Source organism: Tympanuchus pallidicinctus, unplaced genomic scaffold (genome assembly GCF_026119805.1).
Source record: "Tympanuchus pallidicinctus isolate F22 unplaced genomic scaffold, pur_lepc_1.0 scaffold4, whole genome shotgun sequence".
In the NCBI taxonomy this organism is placed as follows: Eukaryota; Metazoa; Chordata; class Aves; order Galliformes; family Phasianidae; genus Tympanuchus; species Tympanuchus pallidicinctus.
Window position 1 is genome coordinate 9,008,294 of NW_026294758.1, and position 20,928 is coordinate 9,029,221.

The 20,928-nt window shown below is 37.5% G+C and overlaps 1 long non-coding RNA gene across 1 annotated transcript in view; it reads left to right on the top strand.

Moving 5' to 3' along the window:
* The first annotated feature begins 1,366 nt into the window (after positions 1 to 1,366).
* Positions 1,367 to 20,928, top strand: part of LOC128089337 (uncharacterized) — a 41,975-nt gene continuing 22,413 nt past the window's right edge. Inside the window, exon 1 of the long non-coding RNA XR_008210491.1 lies at positions 1,367 to 1,551. This is a non-coding gene — a long non-coding RNA (uncharacterized LOC128089337). The remainder of the gene's footprint in view (positions 1,552 to 20,928) is intronic.

Consider the following 20,928-nt stretch of genomic DNA (forward strand, 5'->3'; position numbering starts at 1 on the left):
AACCACCTCCCCAGAGAAGAACTGTGACAAGACCACGTCTACATCTGAAAATGTAATCAAGACTAGAGCCCTAAGCTTTTAACCCAGCAAGTCCTCTGAGACATCACAGTTGTGTTCAAAATTAGGACTTTGTTCTTAGCTTGAAGGAGGCAGCTGAGGCGCTCATCTTTCTTCTCCACACTGCTCTGCTCCCCTGGTGACTTGAACTAACCTCTTTGATTTCTCTCTAAACCTATCTGTATCTCCCGAGTGCTCAGTCTCTCTTGCCCTGTTTTGCTGTCCACTCCTGCCCCCAGAAAGGGATTCTGGGATAGTGCAAGGAGATGTGCAAGTCCCCGGACGATGGCTCTAGCTGCTGAGATAAGCTGTGGGTGAGAGTGCAAACACAGATTTCGGCCCAGGTTTACCTGTGTCAACGCTGTAGTAAATTGTTCAGGGACTGGAACAGAGAAAACCTGATCTGCTGTTCAGTAAGCTTACCAACACTGCTTTGTTTTACAAAGATGTGAGTGAAAGCCAAGCTGCTTCAGTTGCCCTGAGCTCCTGAGAGATATCAGCTAATAGGTGACATAAATTACACAGAGATTAGCATTCACCAGATGGACTCATCTCGTGGCTGTATGGAAAAACCATGTTCTCTCATTGTCATCTGTTCCAGAAGGAAACATATATGAGCTCTCATCCACAGAGAATTGCTCTGTTTCATGTTTCTCTTAAGCTAAAGGGTTCTTTATAAAAAAAAAAAAACACAAAAAAAAAACCCAACAAAAAAACAACAACAAAAAAACCTACAAACAAACAAACAAACAAAAAAGTTTGTATATGACAAAAAACATTTTTTTTTAATTTTTTGTTTTGTTTTGTTTGTTTTGGTCTTTCAGAAGTACTTTATTTCTGGATTTTGTTAAATATTCAAATCTTTTTTTAAATAGTGTTTTCAGCTCAAAGCAATACATAAGCATATGGGCTGAACAGATCAGGCTTGAGCCTGGAGCAGTGGAACTTGAGGCAAGCCTGCTGATCATAGCAGGAGAAATGGCAGGACAAAGGACATTACAGTATTTGTTCTTTGCTGACACAGGACGTATACTTCGGGAGAGAGAAATGCCCTTTCCTGGAGATTTTTTTCCCCTTGATTATTATAAATGGCACAGATCGTGAGTGAATTCGTGGAGGAGGGGAACTGAGAACGTTTTGTAATTCTTGAAAGGTTAATTGTGCTATTTATAGACCTGACTGCAGAGGGGAAAAAACTCTCAGTGTGACCCGGCAATGTCAATGCAGTAATAGCAACCTAAATGGAGCTCTGACCAATCATGAATTACTGTCTGTGATACTGAGAATGCTGACAGTTCAATCACAGCACTGTTTCAATAGAGAACTCCATATATTTAAAGCACTGATACTGTTTTCCCTCTAAATGACAGGCTTGACAGATGGGCCGAAAGCACTGCAGACGTTTGAACAAGGAAATGGAGAGGGAGCCTGCTGGAAACAGGGCTTCACGCAGCCAGCCGTGGATGATGAATAGAGTGTGATTGTGTCTGACAGGTAGTAATATAACTATTCATTCACCACAGAACACCTGGAGCACACTATATTAAATGGTACAAGATGGAGAGATCCTGTGACAGGAATGGGAAGTGTGAATCCCATGCTGAGTTTAGGTACAGCAATATAAAAGGTCAGGGGTCGCACAGTATAAAGTGCCTCGGAGAGGGCTGTAATTAAATTATTTGCTTACTAAAGTGTTTCTAATGTTTTCCTAGCGTATTGCCAGGATCATTACTTCAGCATGTCTGCATAGCTGGAATGGAAATAGAAATGCTGCTTTGCTGACTACTGTGTTTCCGTTTTGCACTGAGAAGCTTGCTAATCAAAGCGTTGTCATTATTGCACAAAGCTGTCACATAGCAGGAGCGTAACGGGTCCTGAAAGCTGTGTGCTTTGTCTAATAACCTGAAGCTTTCAGATGACCTTATTTTTGGGCTTCTGGGGCCAAAAATGTGCTGTATGTGCCAAGCCTGTGGAAATCAAAAGATCCTGCATTCTTGGTAGGTGTGGGCTGTGGAGCTACATAACATTGTGATTTTATTTTGTGCACCGTGGCTTTGACATCCTGAGAAGCAGATCTGAGCAGAAGGAAGCTACCATTTTAATCTAGTTATGAGAGAACTGCAATTTTAACCCAGAGTAAATTCATTGTATTATTTTTGTTTTGTTTTGTTTTTGTTTTTAAGGAGGCAACAATGCTTTAAAAATAGAAAGCCAGGGCCTCAGAACAGATTTCTGTCAGTTTGAGACGCAGAAGAGCAGCAGTAAATTGGCTTATTGAATTGCCTGCTATTTTCCAGACAGAATCTATTAAAAACTTCTGGAATACTTTTTAATCTTTGCTGGAGTATATCCCTTGGATAATTAGAAACTTCTTAGAAGATTTTGATAGGCATTATTTTATGAGAGTATGTTCTTAACATTTCAAAGGAAACCTCTCTAGTTGTCATCTTCAAGCAAAGATTTGTACTGCAGTTCATATCTTGCTGGGCAGGGCTGTTAACTCAGCATCCTTGTCTTCTTCCTGGCCACTGGTGACTCTTAAAAAAGTTAATGACAAGATGCAGTGTTCTTTCTCAAATATAGGTGATGTATAAAAATATAGGCAATATATAAAGATAGCCCAGTTGAAGGCTTTACTTAGGTAATATGGAAATCTAAGTTTTTATTATTATTTTTTTTTAATCTATTTGTGTCTACATATATCTATCACAGATAATCTGGCTCAGGTTACCTTGATTTCTCCAAAAGTAATGCCTCCTATTTACTCCCTTGGGAAATACAACAGCTACAAAGAGCAGAGTAGCTGTTCTCTAGAGGAAGTTCTCAGCTTCAAAACACTGCTAATCAACGCAGTCACAACCGTGCGCCGTTTTGTCTTCCATGTGGCAACAGCATGTGATGGAATATTGGTGAGAAGGCTATGTATCCCACCAACATTCCCCTCTGACATCATGGGCCAAAATAATAAAATAGGAGGCATTACTATTGGAGCAGCTCTTATATACAGAAATATTGCTGTTGGTCATGCTCTATATCACTGTCCTGTAATCTCAAAGAGCTGAAAAATATAAAATATTTGAATATATGTGATTTTATTCAAAACTTCAATGTATAATTGATTGATTTTAGTGTTCTTGAATAAAAAAAAATAAAAAATAAAAGAGATGACCACCTAAAAACATACTGGCTTTTGATAGTTAAAATATCTGATTTTGTTAAGCGCTTAACAAATTACTTCAATTTCATCTCTTACATTGACACTGACATTAAGCAAAATAAGTATTTCGCATTAAGATTTGTTTTGAAGCAACACAGTATGTGTTATCAATCATGTATTTCTTCATTTTTCACTTTATATGCACTAAAATAATGAATAATTTTAAACTGAGTCTGGAAATAACAATCAGATATACAATCTGCCATAGATTGAACCATTTCACTTTTCTTTGTAATGCTGTTCGTAGTGTGGTTGAATTCTGATCTCTGCCCTGATCCACTCCACTTCTTTTTTGTTGCTGTTGTTCTTCTTTGCCTCAATATCTTATTTTAACATCACCGGTATATTTTAAATTATCTTGAGATTACCTGCAAAAAGTTGATTCCGGTTATTATTGTCAAACAATGTGGCAGAGTGATTTTATGTAGCAGTTCAGGCACTTGGGCAATCACTTCATGCAAAATAATAGCTCATGAAAAAAAAAATTATGAGCACAATATTTCTAAGTATGCACAGTGATGCTACTCTTGATTTGTCTTGAAGAGTCCTTGTAAAATTAAGTATTAGGCTATTGATTTTACCTTTGGCAGCTCTCACCTCAAATCAGTTTTGCTTGTCACTCTATTTGTGGAATACTCTGGCTAGGTTAGTTATCACCTCAGTGAACTTGAAAGCAGAAGGCATAGTTGGCATTTCTTTTTCTCTCTCCTTCTCATTATGTTTCCAAATTTGGTAACACTGATATTAGTCAAAGGATGATTGCAAACAACCAAACTTAAACAAAAATAAATTGAAACAAAACAAAACCCATCACTGCCAAGTAACATTTTGTTTAACTAATCAATTTATTTTTTTTTCTAAAGTTCCTGTTTCTATTTTTCATGAAAATAAATGAAAGACAGAGTTGATTTGCCCAGTAAATAGAATTACTCTTGCACTTCCTACTGAGGAAGTTTGTTTGACTTCCTATATTTGGTTTTTGTCAGGGAGCAACTAAAAAGTTTCTTTCATTTCTTTTACATTACTTACTTTAACAGATATTTTATCCCAATTTATTTTGTAAATGATTAGAAATATCTCTCTGTTGCAGTAATTTTCTTCTTCAACAGAGTAAGGGAAATCTGGTCAGTTAAAGTATGAGGAACAAGGATCTACAAAATAGAGTCACTGAGCACAGGAGACCTGCAAAGGTCCTTGTTCAGGGAATTGAGGACAATTGCAGCCTTGCATAAGCAGAATTCTGATTACCAAACAACACAGTTTTGCCAGGAGCAGATGCTTTTTCTCTCTCTCTGTGACTGACAGTTCCTTTCAGTATTAATGAATGTGGCAGATATGGCTGAAGAAAATGCACCTGATAAATTAATAATCTCTTGTGGATATTTAAAAACTCTCTAGCAGGAAAAAAAATGTCTTAAACTGGGTGTTGTCTTTAATTTAAGCTTTTTGCAGGATAGCTCAGTAATGAGAGATGAGAAAAATTGAACTTTTATACTGGGACTTAAGTGTTTAGCTCTTCCATGTCTATAAGAAATTATGTCATAATTGTCACCAAAATAAGTACTTTATACATGATTTATGAAAGCTGCTCTTGCTAACACAGGAGCAAAGTGTAAGCCACAGAAATAAGTTATCCCTCTCTATCCAAATGAGAATTTTCACTCAGCTAGAAAGATGTACTCTATTTCCACTCCTGTCAATTCTGTCTTGAACAGTGAATATGTTAGCACTCCCCTTTTTCTGGAACATACACCAGATAAAAAGATTTTTTTTTGGTTTGTGCATGTCCACATTTGACCACCATGTGCCCAAGTCAAACAAAAGCACATTTTGATTCCTCCCTAAAAAAAAATACAAAAATAGGGCAGAGAAGGTGAAAGGTCTAGCACTGTCTTGTCTGTTCTGTGACTGTTTAATACTACTCTGTATAGAAAATCAGTGATTCAAAATCATTAACTTACCTGTTTTTATTTAAGCAACCTTCTGTGATATCCAGAAGAAATTGTCTCAGTGACATTCAAGAAATTTGCTTGAAAGTTGACTATCTTTGTTTTTCTCATCTTCCACATATACAAAACTTCTCTACATTTTCTTCCCTTCCCTTCCCTTCCCTTCCCTTCCCTTCCCTTCCCTTCCCTTCCCTTCCCTTCCCTTCCCTTCCCTTCCCTTCCCTTCCCTTCCCTTCCCTTCCCTTCCCTTCCCTTCCCTTCCCTTCCCTTCCCTTCCCTTCCCTTCCCTTCCCTTCCCTTCCCTTCCCTTCCCTTCCCTTCCCTTCCCTTCCCTTCCCTTCCCTTCCCTTCCCTTCCCTTCCCTTCCCTTCCCTTCCCTTCCCTTCCCTTCCCTTCCCTTCCCTTCCCTTCCCTTCCTTGCCAAAACTGATAAAATCTTTGATCACATCCATATTCTTTTTTCACTTCAATTCTAAATTTCATGAGCCTTTCTTCTTCAAAAACATTTTTTATTATACATCTTTTTTTCTCTCTTGAGCTGTATTTTTTGAGGACAGCCCATTCTGTACAGACCTGGTGACTTTCTGTGCTTGATGGCTTCTGCTTATTTGTAGAGAGAGCTGATTCTTGTTCTTTTGATGGTTTTGTCTTGTTACAAATCCCAGGCATGGTTTGATTTCATACGACAATTTTTTCTCTCTGTCTTTAAATGAGTGAGAAAAGGTTATACTTTTCAATATTTCAAAAACATCTTTTTTTCCCCCCCAACTAGAAGATATTCTTAACCAATCTTGTTTCTCTATGGAGAATGGTACTTTGTCTGAAAGAGATCCACGGTTACTTCCCTCTGTATAATTAATAGAAAAGTGCTTAATAATTTCAGAGTTGGCAGTTAGAAATAGAAGTGTCTCAATCTACCCCTCTTCCTAACTTCCACTCCTGGCTAATGCACTTTTGTGCTCTAATAAGTATTGCATGTTAGCTGTGTACCAAAGCTACATGAGTTTCATTTTTTGGCCTTTTTGTCGGTTCTTGTGTCCACTTATTTCTTTCAGAGTTAATTTATTCAGAGTTTAGGAGTCTTTCAAAACCTTTGTTCTGTGTATATACTTTGTTGCCAGATATGAAATTTTTGTAATCAACAACCAATTCCAGTTGGTTTATGTCAGTATCTCTTCAGGCACTGAGAACAAAAGAACTAAAAACCTAGAAGTGGATTCAGAGCTTTGGGAAAGTAAACTCTTTGTTTAAATGAATAAATAGAGTATAGGAAAAAATATAAGGTAAAGATGAACAATTATGAATTTTGTGGAAAAGTTTGTATCCTGTCAGGGATTGATGATTGAAACCATGAGGCAGCGACACAAAACATCCTTTCTAGGTAGAGACTGTGTGTTTAGCGTAGCTTTATAAGGAAATTAGAAGCACTGATTATTGATGCTTCTATTTGTCTTTCCATTTCTCATATGAATAAAGAGTCTGCTGGCCAGAAGACCAGATGGTGTGCTACTTAAGTCAAGGTGAACTACTGACGCTTTGGGAAAATATAAACTGAAACACGTGGAACTTGTAATTGTTTAAGTTGAAAGGGTAAAGGAATCAAATCTGAAAACCTTTGTTTTATGTCTATGTTTATGCTTCTGTTTTTAGATATTCCATATTAATTATTAATAGTATTAATTATTATATATTATATATTAATATTACTAAGTAAGAGTTATTAACCATAACTCTTATGGTTAAACAATCTTCCCTCACTTTTTAGTTCTATCAATTTTATTGATATTTCAATTTTTCGGTATACTGTGCTTCAAAGTAGGTGACAGATAAGACACGCAAGCTTGCTGTTGTATCTTGGAGGGTTGCAGTATTGCTTATCATTTCATCCTTTCTTTGAATGAAGTAGGTTGACAATTACATGTATTTGAGCAGAAAATTACAAATTTCTATAAGTAGAATATATCAGTTAAGGATGGAACTTGGATTCATGTTTGAGATTCCTATTTGGTAGCAATGTAACAGAAGAAACACCGCAATTATTTTCTTAAAATAAGACAATAAGTCTTATTTTATGTATAAAACAAATAAGTATTTTCTTAACATCCTTAACAGTGAATATTGCTGGTGAGAGTTCTTTCACCTTCATTGAAGAGCCACCTTCATTTTTAGTTAACTTTCCTCTTCGGTAGTGTACAAAATTCATCATAGTCATTTGGAACTTTATCTCAGAATAAATAAATTCTTATGCATTTCTCTGAATAGTTTTTTCTTTGTTGTTCTTAGAGTTTTTTCTATCCTTCCTGACTTGTGATATGTTTTGTCTTATTCTCTTTTCTATGTGAGTAATTTGAACTATTTGCACCTTCTTAAGCTTCGTTGGTAGTCTTGTGAAAGCCTTTCAGATGAACTTTTTTACTGTATTGTTGTTCTGCTGTTGCACTTTCTTGTACTTTTGTTTAGGAGGATGCGTCTCTGCTGTGATTTTATGTTCTTATGACTAAGAAGGCTAGTCCTTTTTTTGGAGAGTTTGTCTAATCATTTTTTACTCCAGGGATATTCTTGGTTGTCTTTCTTGTCTAAAGTTTAGGTCAACAACTTTATGTTTCGGTATTTTATCTTAGATGGGTGATTACTTTAAATTGGTTATGGTCAATATTACTCAATGGATTGTCTATGGGAAATTCAGGACTTGGTCCTAATGCTTAATAATAACAAGCCCTCCACTGGTTTTTCTGAGCAGATATATAGTGAAATATATTTTGAAAAAAAAAAAAAATCTTGTGTTTTAAGAAAGATTTTTCTATCAAGTCAGATTGACAAGGTTTGTGTGTGCACTGTGAAGGACAATATATTTGTTTACTGCCCTGGTATGTGTTGTGGAATATAGAGGTATACTGAGTGCGTTTAATGTGTGGAGAAACATTTTTGTGCTTAACTGTTAGGTAGCATATGGAAAGGATATCGTGTGAGCACATCTGAAATAAATGCTTTTCACCTTGTTTCTTCTGACTCTAGGGCTAAGACTCAATGACCCACTGTCCATTCCAGTTCTAAGGCATAATCTGAAGGTGCTTTAGACCAATTCAGAGCTATAGTAGAATGTTTATTTATCACCACTTTGATCACATTTATAGCTGAAGTCTGTTTTTTAGAGTTTTTTTATGATCTGGAGCTAGATGATCTGTAAGGTCCCTTCCAACACAATCCATTCTATGAGTCTATGATTTTTAGACTTTGTCATCTTTTTATTCAGAAAATTACTTGATTAGCTGTCATTAAGGCATACGGATAATACAATTACATAATTACAATAACACCTGAATGTATAATTCTGTTGTCATTCAACAGTCTATATAGATAACATGGAATCACTGAAATGTTTCTGATTATCTCCTGCATTTCTGTATTTGATGGCTCTAGAGACTATAATTTGTGTGTTTTCCAAGTGAATGTATTTTATCCCTTTTCGTTTCTAAGCTGCATGCATTATTCAGCCAATGTGCTTGAGATTGGAATTTATGTTCATAGACTCTAAGCATGAGACATCACTGCAGTCCATAATCAGACCATTAGCATTCTGCTCACACAAGCCAGTGTGAGTACAATTTTCAGAGGCCTAATGTAACAGGTAATCATAAATTAGTATTTGCTTTAAAACAACACCAGATTACACAGCCTGCATGCTTAAAGAGTATGACTCAGTGAGTAGTGCAGCTCTCTAATGAAGTGGGAGCTCATTAAACAGATGCTATCTACTTCAGTGGTCTACATAAGCAGCAAACAAACCAAATGGAAATGTTTCAACAGTACACTGCAGTCAACCAGAACAAGTTCAGGTTCATTTGCTATGGCATCATATACAGGAATTAGTCACAGTAATGATTGAATAGTTGCTCACTAATTTATCATTTTACATTTGTTATAGCGTTTGCATAATGTGTTTTTTTTTTTTAATTGTCTTCGGTTACATTAAAATACCCTCATTTGTGTGTACAAAACTATACAACAGAAGGTGATTTTAATATTCATTGGACTGGTAGTGTTCAATGTTCTGTATTTAGTTTCTGTTGTTTTTTTTGTTGTTTTGCTTTGTTTTGGTTTTTTTTTTTTTTTTTTTTTTTTTTTTAAGTCTTTTCTCCTGGTTTGTATGTTAGGTCTTCATATAGGAAAGCTTGTAAATAACATTTAGGAAAATAAATGTTTATTTAGTTATGAATCAGAAGTAGAGGCATACGGATAAGTGAAATGACTAAGTATTCAATATTTCTAGGAGAGGTATTTTAAATGGAATAGGAAGCTTTTTCAGTGGGTGGAATGGCCACCCACTGATATTCACAGATAGAACTGATATTCACAGATAGACTAGAAGTTTAGTATTAATTTTATAGTTTATTACCTGAAGGATGTTTTGCTTGTGTTTAGAAGTGAAGCAGCTGTCAGGGAACAGCAGTGCTGTATAAGATTACTGTGTAATTCAGTTCAAGATGAAAATGGAAAAATCTGATGAGTAGAATTTGAGAGATACCGTAGCTACAGAGATATGTTGGTTCTCATCTTCTGTGGTTTTTATTGTTATTTTTTTTGTTGTTGGTGGTGGTGATGGCAGTTTTTGTTTTGATTTTTCTTTTTTTTTCTTCTGGTAAGCTTTGCTGCAGTCAGTCAGTTTTCAGAGATATGACACTAAGCAGAATTATTTGCTGCTTAGTAAGATCAGAATGTGTGGAGGTATGCTGGCGAGAGCAGATTTTGCATTATGACATTATGACATTATGCATTATGACATTATGACATTGATTATGCAGACATTATGACTCTGATAATGACATTATCAGAGCTACTGTTTTCTGAACATTGTTTGAAGTTCTTCAGTTAACAGTCATAAAATTTTTGTAGGAGAGCCAAAGAGCCCAAGACTTGTGGTGTCTTCTGGTATAGCATTATGTGTTTCTTACATGCTAGTGTCTGCCTAAGTTGATCCTTTGAATTGGGACTGCATTTTCTCATGCCTTTTGTTCTGAGAATAAAGTTCAGAAAACAAATACTATTTCCCCCACATTTATTTTATATCTAGTTTCTTTCTACTTTTGAATGTGAGGAAATCAATTGCTTGAATTCTGCCTGAATTGGGGTTTTTACTTGCCATAGATATCTGTGGCAGAATGGACAAATTGGGTCAGGGAAATATGACCTAAATGTATTTGCCAGATTAAATATGGCACCTTATAGCATGTGGCAACTTAGAGGTTCCAGGCTGAAGCTCTATACAAGTTTTTTTCTGCCATCCCAGGTGATGTATCCAAGATCAGACAATCTCAAGCACCTTTCTCAATAAGTAGTTTAGTAGCTTGTGGTGGCAATGGTGATGAGGAGACAGTTCGACTAGATGATCGTACAGGTAATTTCCAACATTGTGATTCTATGATTATATGACGTACCTCATCTGCAGATGCTTCTCTGTCATGCTTTGTGGAACATGGACTGCTTGATGTGTAGTGCATGTTCTGCTGAAACTGGGCTTTAAATATGGAATTCAGTTTGCTAAAGGAGGATGCAATGTGCATAAGCATTTCCCCATCCCTGGAGGCATTCAAGGCCAGGCTGGATGTGGCTCTGGGCAGCCCGGTCTGGTGGTTGATGACACTGCACATAGTAGGGGTTGGAACTAGATGATCATTGTGGTCCTTTTCAACCCAGCCCATTCTATGATTCTATGATTTTCATCCACAGTCTGTGCCTGACTTGAAATAAGAAAATGGATTCTGCAGTTTTTCAAACACATCACAGCAGAGAGAAAATATAAGCCATTATTAATTATGTTAATAACAGCTTATCTGTCAAAGTTGAGCATCACTGAAAGAGAGTACAGATCTTATGACAAGCTCTCAAATAATTGTATGGCAGTGAATAAGATTGGGATTTTACAAATGGCAGAGAATAAAGTGTACCTGCTCTTCAGGTGTAACTAAGTATTTCCGTCTGTGAAAGACCACCAATGAAGAAATTGGGTGTGCACTGCAGGATAACGAGCTGCATGTCAGGAAGTGAGCAAAAGAAATCACTAAAAAGCAGATGGGGGAAAAATGAACCTTCTCTTAGTTATGTGTTTCAGAAAACAGCAGAAAAATCAAATTTCAGCCAGGAAAGAGCTGTTAAGAAAGTTAAAGACATATGGGGACTGCCGTAAGCTGTTAGAGAAAAAAGAAATATATGATTATGAGGGTGTAGCAAGCACAGGTACAGTTCGTATGGCCTGTTAAATGTTCAAACTGTGCACAAAAATGCTTCTCAAGAGCTGTCCTGATGAGTTTTTGTACAATAGTTAATTGGGGTAATAAAATGAAAATACGAGTAAAAAGTGCTGTCTATTTTTACTCTACTCCCACCATGCATTTGTTTTCTGCATAAGAAGATCTGGGCTCATTTTTGGAGACAGTCAAGGGAAGAGGAAAGATTTTTCACAGTGTATCTCCTAAATACAGCCTTGTACAAGTATCATAGACTGAAGAACTCTTTTCAATCCCATTCACTGAATTATTTCAAATTACTTTACTTCAGACTTGAAAAGAATTTCAAAAGGATTTTTGAAAGTACCTTTAGAGATGTGGAAAAGATGGGAAATAACAGAATTTTCAAAAATAAAGAAAGGATATGGAAACACGAACATGATCAAAATCAGAAGAAAGAGGAGATATTTAAAATGCAGGTGGGTGTTCACTGTTACTTTGCCATTTGTCTGCAGTGCTGGGTGTACAACAACCCAGAACAGAATAAATTCATGGTTTAACATAATTAATTCCCTCTCTACTGCTTTCTTCCAAAGTCAACAAACAAGCAAACACAAATTCTATTTGAAGAGTCTTGAAAGAATTGGATCTTCCAGATACTCTGAAATGTCATGTGTGTAGAAAGAGCCATCAGCAACAACTCTGAGCTAAGGATAATTGAAAGAGATACCAAAAACAAACAAACAAACAAAAAAAACCCCACAGAATAAATAAATACTCCAGATTTCTCTGGTAACTTAAAATTGCAGTCATTTTCCATTCTTGCTACATCCTAAGTTGTCTCTTTTCTACTTAAGAGATGGGATGCTCATGCACATGGAGATACTGCAGATTCTCTTTAATATCTTTTAAAAATAATTGTTGTAATTGATTAGTTTCATGTGCTTGGAGAAGAATTTTCAGAAATGGTCTGAAGTAGTGAATCTCTGATCTTGTGCTTTGGGACAGAACCAGAGGTAATGCAAAAGTTGGGTTGCAGCTGGAAGAGAGTGGAAGGGGTTCAGCACCTAATATTGAAGCCCAGAAAGTGTAAGTTAAAGAATGGTTTTTTTTTTCCATCCATCCCATTCCTAAATACATTTCATTTGTAGGTTCACATATGGCTAATTTGACCTCTTTATACTTAAAGCATGAAAATTAGCTGCTACATGAAAGGAATATCATTTGCACCAGTAACTAATTGGTTACAACCACTAACTCAGGGTGTGAGTCTAAACTGGTGTATATGACTGGTAATTTGACATGAGGCAAGAAAAGGTGTTTTATTCAAATTTTACTTCTTGTGTTTATGTATGTGTGCATATGTACCTATCTGTATGCATGTTTATCTATATGAGGGTGGGAAACGTACAACTATACATTGAAATTTCAAGTTCTTGAACAGCTTCAAAGTAAGAAGCTTGTCAGTGATTAACTGTTATTAGGGAATCTCATTCTGGGAGTCAAGTTGTAAAGGTAGGATTATGGGCTGAATTTTTAGACTGTAATTTTAAAGAGTATTAAGAATTAGGAATGAAATTTGAATTGCAATATTTAATACTTTCTTAATCTATGGAAGTTCAGTAATTTAACACAAGGAGAAAAGATAATGCTAGGAATTACCTTTCTCAGTCAAATATTTTAAGTCATATTTTTACAGATTTGCTTTTCTAAACTGCTTTGAAGTGTTTACCAGTGGTTTTGAAAAAGATTTTCTGTGGTGTTCATCTCTTCTCTCTAAAAAACAGGCTACCAATATGAATCATGTTACAAAATGCAAAATTGCAGGATTTTTTTTTTTTTTTTTTCATAGAACATAGAATCACAAGGTTGGAAATGACCTATAAGATCAGCCAGTCCAACCATCTCCTCATTGCCACTGCTACTACAAGCTACTAAACCATATCTTGCAGCTCCTCATCCAGGCGCCTCTTGAACACTGCCAGGGACAGCGATTCCACCACCTCCCTGGGCAGCCATTCCAGTGCCTGACCACCCTCTGAGAGAAGAAGTTTTCCTCATGTCTGACCTAAACCTCCTCTGGTACAACTTGCAGCCATTTCCTCGGGTCCTGTTTGTTGCCTGGGAGAAGAGGCCAAACCCCTCTTCACCACAACCTCCCTTCAGGAAGTGGTACAACCACCCTTCTTTCTTTCCTGTCAGAGGCAGTCTCAAGGTGTGGGGGTGACCGCCTCTCAGTAGGCTCTCTCCTAGGCAAATCCTCCATCACCTCTTCATTAATCTCCCCTTCAACTTCCAGCAACTGAAACCTGTTGCTTAGAGGGAGCTGGGGAAGTGTGCTAGGCAGGCGGGGGTGTTTCTTGTGACACCGAGTAGGAACTCTCTTCCTACCTTCCTCATCAGTCAGGTCTGTCAGACTGTGACATGGCAGGGGGCCTCCCACCTTTCTGGGGGTATATTCCCAGAACCTTTCCCTCTGGTAAGCCAGCGAATCACTCCACCAGTCAGTCTCCCACTCACATTCCCTAATGGTCCTAAGTCTCTGCACCTCATCCTTGAGTTCCACCACCAGACTGAGCAGCTCGTCCACCTGCTCACACCTCACACAGGTGGAATACCTGCCACTCTCCCCGGGCAGCAGCAGGCTCAGGCACTCCCTGCAGCCAGAGACCTGAACAGCGACATTTCTCTGCAAGCTCTCCATCTGGGTTGCCACGGTCTTAGAATAAGCCCGCTGTCTAGTGGAGACCATATTTTGGCCTGTAATCTCAGAGACTGCCAAGGAAAGCTGGTCTACTGATTAAGGAGGGACCGAAGCTTACAATTCTCACTAGACTCACATCCCATGTGCACAGATGTAGCACCCTATAGGAAGCATGAGCTGTTCTCACTCTCTGAACCTCCCCTTTCTCAGTGAGCAGAAACGATGGTTACTCACCTCATATGTTTTGTGTAATCGAAGTTATTTAAAGCTTATTATCAGGTGTGAAGGTTAAGGGTAGGTGTTTAAGGTGTTTAAGTGGCAGGTCCCACTAATGTGCCTGCTCCACCCCTGATGACACAGCTGCCAGCTCCCCAGCACAAGCACAGTGCTGTTGCTAGCCTCAAAAAAGCCTTAAAAAAAGCCTTAAAAAGAGCTTTTTGTTTGGCTTTTTTACTCCCGGTCCCTTGCCAGCGCAGACTTACCTGCTCAGAAGCTACTCTCAGCAGCAAATGACTATATCTGATTATATCTGATATTTTACTATATCTGATCTCTTTTCATGGCTTCTCCAAATGAAAATGGGACTTCAACCACGTGTGACAGAAATACTAGAATTAAAAGAATTGGGTTCAAAGTAATATGAAAATAAGTATCATCAGGTTATGCAATTGGTAGCAAAATGCTGATCAAGTTGCATATGCCAAAATCAAGATGCTTTATCAAATTAACCCAAGGATGTGCCTAAAGATACACTTTGTGTCTGTAGTCAGATATACAGTTATATGAACACGTATATCTAGATAGCTTTTAATATTCAACTGTAAAAGGAGACTTTCTATTAAAACATCTCAAGATATACAGACTTAAGGCATATAATATTACACTGGTGCAATGCTGAGGAAATCTGAGATGGCAAATGCTATTACTGTTTTTCCTCTTTCTTATATTCAAAATTACAAATATATATATATATATATATATATACTTTCTCTGTCACAGTCCCCAGTTTCAGTTTTAGTGCTTTTCTCATCCACTGTTTTTTGTCAGATAATGTCAACCAGTTTGGTTGACAAAATTCTCAAAGTCCTCCAATCAGCGAGCAGAGGATCCATACAAGTTTCAATACAAGTGAAAAGAGAAAGAGAAGTACTGTGTTACTGAACTTCAGCCAGGCATTATCCAAGCAGAAAAATGTAATTCACTTAAAGCAGAGCCATGTGGTTATTAGTGAGAATCTAGATTTTGTATCTCAAATCTAGGCACAGGATCCTCCTGTGCTGCCAAATCTGTTTTTTTTAAATTCAACAAAAGTGTTCAACAAAACCATCTATTGGTTTGGTACATTTGCTGTCTTAAATACGAACAGCAATCACAACCCCATGGGCTTTACTTTGGTTCAAAGTGCATGAAGAACTGTCACGCACCTTGTAGAACCCTTGCACTATTTATATTAAGAAAACAAACTGATTTGATGAGTCAAGCAAGTCATCATTAGAAATGTTTGCCCTTTTATATCCATATATGTTGATACTCTGAAATAAAAATTGCCAAGACTGGAAATCAGAGCAATCAAGAAACTAATGATGTTCTGGATGTTTTTTTCAGAAGTAGCCTATATAACAACAACGAAAAAGATAGCAGTGAATGGCAGTGAAAAGGTTCTTTTCTTTGGAAGAATTTGCATTTATTTTAATCTCAAAACTGCAGGAAAATGGTCAGCATTGGAGCCAGAATTTAATTTAGGGCCACCACAGATTATGACTAAGTTCCTGCCTATAGATAACACTTGCAGCTTCTTTTGCATCTGCATTCCCTTTATTAACACCTTCCATTATATCTTTTTTTTTTTTTTAATTGTTTTTAGTTTTTCTTGAAACTAACATTTCTAAACCTCTAAGTGATGGCTGGGTGAGTAAAATCCCTCCCGCTGCAAAAGAAGAGTGAATCATATGAGACCTGTTTAAGCTGATGGGGCCCGGCGACAGGCATCCCAGCATCTTGAAGGAAGTGGCTGATGTGGTTACCAAGCCACTCTCCATGTTTGAAAGGTCATTACTATCAGGCAAAGCACCCAGTATCTAGAAAAAGGGAAACACCACTCCCATTTTTAGGAGAGGGACAAAGAAAGACCTGGGGAACTACGGGCTGGTGAGCCTCACATCTGTGCCTGAGAAGATCATGGGACATATCCTCCTGAAAAAGATGTCAAGGCACATACAAGATGAGCAGGTGATCTGAGACAGCCAGCATGGCTTCACCAAAGGTACCTGACAGTGTCCATCTATAATGGAAGTGATGGTGGCCAGAGGATTGTTGTCAGTGGCTCTACATGCAGGTTGAGGTTGGTGATGAGTGGTGTCCTCCAGGGGCCTGTCTTGGGACAAGTACTCATTAATCTTTATCAATGTCTTTATCAGTGACATATATGATGCAATCAAGGGCACCCTCACTAAGGCTGCTGATGACACCAAGCTGAGGGATGCAGTTGTCATAACAGAAGGAAGGAGTGACATCAAGAGGGGCCTAGACACACTTGTAAAGTGATCACACAAGAACTTAATTATGTTTAACAAGTCTAAGTGCGTGGTATTGAACCTGGATCAGGGTAATCCCAGATATGTCTACAATCTGGAAGATAAACAACTTGAGAGCAAACCCGCGGAGAAGGACTTGGACTCCTGGTGTGCGGAAAGCTGGGCATGAGGCAGCAGTGTGTGCCTGCAGCCCATATGGCTGTATCCTGGGCTGCATCAGCAGGGGAGTGGCAGCAGGGAAGGGAGGAGAGTGTTCCTCTGGAGGCATTCAAGTCCAAGTTGGATTGATCCTGAGCAGCCAGATCTGGTGCATAGCAATGGAGTTGCCTATGTCATGGAGTTGGAAATGAATAATCTCTGAAGTCTCTTTCAATCCAAGCCATTTTACCATTCTTTGATTCTATGACTCAAATGTTTCTTTTCTTTTCTTTTCTTTTCTTTTCTTTTCTTTTCTTTTCTTTTCTTTTCTTTTCTTTTCTTTTCTTTTCTTTTCTTTTCTTTTCTTTTCTTTTTCTTTTCTTTTCTTTTCTTTTCTTTTCTTTTCTTTTCTTTTCTTTTCTTTTCTTTTCTCTTCCCTTCCCTTCCCTTCCCTTCCCTTCCCTTCCCTTCCCTTCCCTTCCCTTCCCTTCCCTTCCCTTCCCTTCCCTTCCCTTCCCTTCCCTTCCCTTCCCTTTCCCTTCCCTTCCCTTCCCTTCCCTTCCCTTCCCTTCCCTTCCCTTCCCTTCCCTTCCCTTCCCTTCCCTTCCCTTCCCTTCCCTTCCCTTCCCTTCCCTTCCCTTCCCTTCCCTTCCCTTCCCTTCCCTTCCCTTCCCTTCCCTTCCCTTCCCTTCCCTTCCCTTCCCTTCCCTTCCCTTCCCTTCCCTTCCCTTCCCTTCCCTTCTTTTTCTTTTCTTTTCTTTTCTTTTCTTTTTCTTTCTTTCTTTTCTTTTCTTTTCTTTTCTTTTCTTTTCTTTTCTTTTCTTTTCTTTTCTTTTCTTTTCTTTTCTTTTCTTTTCTTTTCTTTTCTTTTCTTTTCTTTTCTTTTCTTTTCTTTTCTTTTCTTTTCTTTTCTTTTCTTTTCTTTTCTTTTCTTTTCTTTTCTTTTCTTTTCTTTTCTTTTCTTTTCTTTTCTTTTCTTTTCTTTTCTTTTCTTTTCGCTTGCTCCATGCCAACTAAAGTTTAATAGGTAGATTATTTGCTCTTTCCTTTGATATATATTGCTTTGGAAAGAAAAGGAAGATAAATGACATTCTCCTGGGAAAAACATATTCATTAATATGTATATTGAATTAAAATGAAGTACTTTTGTATTTGACTGGGATAGAAAGTGTGACATATCACAAAATATCAGCTTGTGTGTCTGAGATGATCTACAACAGAAGTTTTGTGTTTTCTGTGCTTCATGGTCCACGTCTGTGTCTTAGCAATAACCAGCTGCTCCATTTTAAGCTTAAAGGGACAAAGTACCTGGGAAAAATGACAATAAAAAAAAGAAACAAACAAAAACAAAAAGATGAAATACGGAAATAGGAAATAAGGAAAAGTTTAAGAATATACGTTGAAAGACCAATCTTCTCGCTTGTGCATTAATTTTTGTTAATGCTCTTTTTCTTTTCTGTCAAGAGTTGTGGCAGTAAATATCTTTTAGCATTATTCATCACTTTTTTTACTAGCTGCAAACTGCCTGAGTTATATCAAGACAGAAATGAACAGTCCGTGATTTAGCAACTACAGTACAACTAGGAGAAATATAAGTTCAAACATTCTAATTTACATTTACTGTCATTCCTGTCATAGTCTTAACTTGGTTTTAATTAAAAAAAAGTTTATTTTGTTTATTTACTTGTTGTACTGATAATGCAGTAATTCAGTGTGGTTTTTCTGAAAGACAGTACCATCCTGGAGTAGTTATCAGTTTGTAGACCTCCAGGGGACTTGACTTTTTGCTTATTTTTCCTGAAATTATCTGTGTCGTCTTCTAGTTCCAAGCACTCTCTGTCTTCAACTTTGCAAGCATTTGATTTTTCATTACTATTCCATGAGGCAAGAGAAGCAAGGAGTGGGAGGAGAGCCAGACTCTAACAGGTATCTTATTTACATTAGGTTAAATGTCAACAGAAATGAATTTAATTTGAAGGAACAAAGAAAGATGTAATAATACTCTCTTGCAAAAAATAGAACTATTTTTCATCCAGATTCTAGAGTCAGCTAAATCTATCTGCATTTATAATACTCCATGCTGACATAATTACATCTCTGTACTAAAGTAGGCAACACCTTGATATACTAGCAAATACACAGCCCTTCTTACATGAGGTCTTATCCTTCTGAATGGGTGTTCGGTTGGACAAGGTCGTACTGTTTACTTTAGTGTTTTAAGAGTATTTGCCAGGCATTCAGCAGTTTGATTTTTTCCTGTTTACTCTTGAGTGGCGCAATTTCATGTCTTAAAGAGTACTGTGAGAGCAAGTGTTGCCTTTGGGTTACTGGGAAATGGGTGAATGGATGTACTGTATGTCATAGCTCTTATTAACTCTAGCGCCATTGCTAATGCTTTAATGTATGTATATATGTGCCTTGAGGGAGTAGTTCATGTATTTTACTGGCATGATACACAAAAATACTCTGTTCCTTTTGCGTCTGTTATAAATTAATACATACCATCAAGGGACCTCTTATGATGTAAAATTGTCATCTTGTGAATGGTATGGATGAGATACCACTAAACTGGAGCTAAGCAGCTACCCATCCTACGTACAAAACAAAACTCTCTGATAGCCCCTAGTGGCTTGCATTAATTTGTTATGAATAATTCACATTCCTTCATCATGGTTATTATCCTTTTCCTCATCTCTCATTCACTAGGTTGAGAGGCACAGTCTTTGCCATTGCTTGCAGAACAAGGGTCATGGTTGGTCCTGGGTGATACTGTGCTCAGGCAGAGGGACAAGGCCTGCTGTGTTCAAGACCTGCTGGCTCTCAACTTCCCATACAGTGTTTTAATTGCAAAGCTCTTGAGTTAACAGGAATGCAAGCTAATCCGTGCTGACAGAGTCTGCACGGCAAAACAATTGGTTGCCTGGTGATGACAACTGACTAAAAGAGTGTGTTTTGTGCTGCTGCCAATGTGAGATGCAGGCCCAGTTGTGCAAGAGCCCTGGGAAGCAAGCTGCTCCTTCCCTGATCCTCACGTCTTCTTCTCTGGGCTGAAAGTACAGCAGCAGGGACAGTGAAGGACTTCTCAATTTGACTCTGTAGTTGCAAGACTTCCAAAGTTCACATGCTAATTTTTGAGGACTAATGTCTGTTTTGGAATCCAATGAACTTGTTCTCAACCATCCCTCCATTCTGCTGGTTGTTATCACATCCTTTCCCTAGACTCATACTACTTCTGCTGATTATATATATATATATTTATTTTTCTCAGCAAGCTTCCCCTTACCGAATTCCTCCTAAACAATGAACTCTTCAATTTTTGTTTTAATTAATTAATTAGTTTGTTTGTTTGTTTGTTTGTTTTTATTTATTTAAATTTTTGTTTTTATGTTAGGATGTGGATGTAGTTAAGAGTTGAGAACTGAAAGAAAAAGTCTACTGTGGTTGTTTGGAAAGTTTAGCTATTCCTCCAAATAGCCATTCAAATCTATAGTGCTGTGGAAGTGTCTGAGTTCTTGTTCTGAAACATAATGGTTCTCCTTGCATGTTGGCAGAATTCCTATTAGGAAATCAACAGAACTCTGTCTCACTAGTTTGAGGCAACTTAGAGCTGCATAAATAGCATGTTTGGCATCTGAATAGGTTTTTTTCACAAATGCAGTATGTGGAGTATTTTCTGTTTTTGCAAGCTGTGCACCTGGGTTAAAAAATCCATCCTGTGGCACAGTATGTTACTTCGCCAGTTTGTTTAATTGAACTCGGTATTGCTTTGATCTCTTTTCTGTGGTACTTCCAGCATGCTTTGCTATGTGAGCAAGATTTGCAAGCCTCAAGTATTTCTAAATGTATGCCTAAAGAGAGATATGTATCCTTGTCAAAATATTTTTTTTAATCCCACTCCCATGACTCTTCGCTACATATTGACTGTGTATTCTGTATCTTGAACACTTGGCTTTCAGTGTGCTAGCAATTTCTTCTGAATAGATCTTCTCTACCTAGAGACTACTTTTTTTTTGCCTTCATTCACTACAGAAGAGAATGCAGGGCAGTCTGATGTTTATATAGTAATTTCTTTATTTAATGTTTCAGCTGTCCCTATTGTATTGTG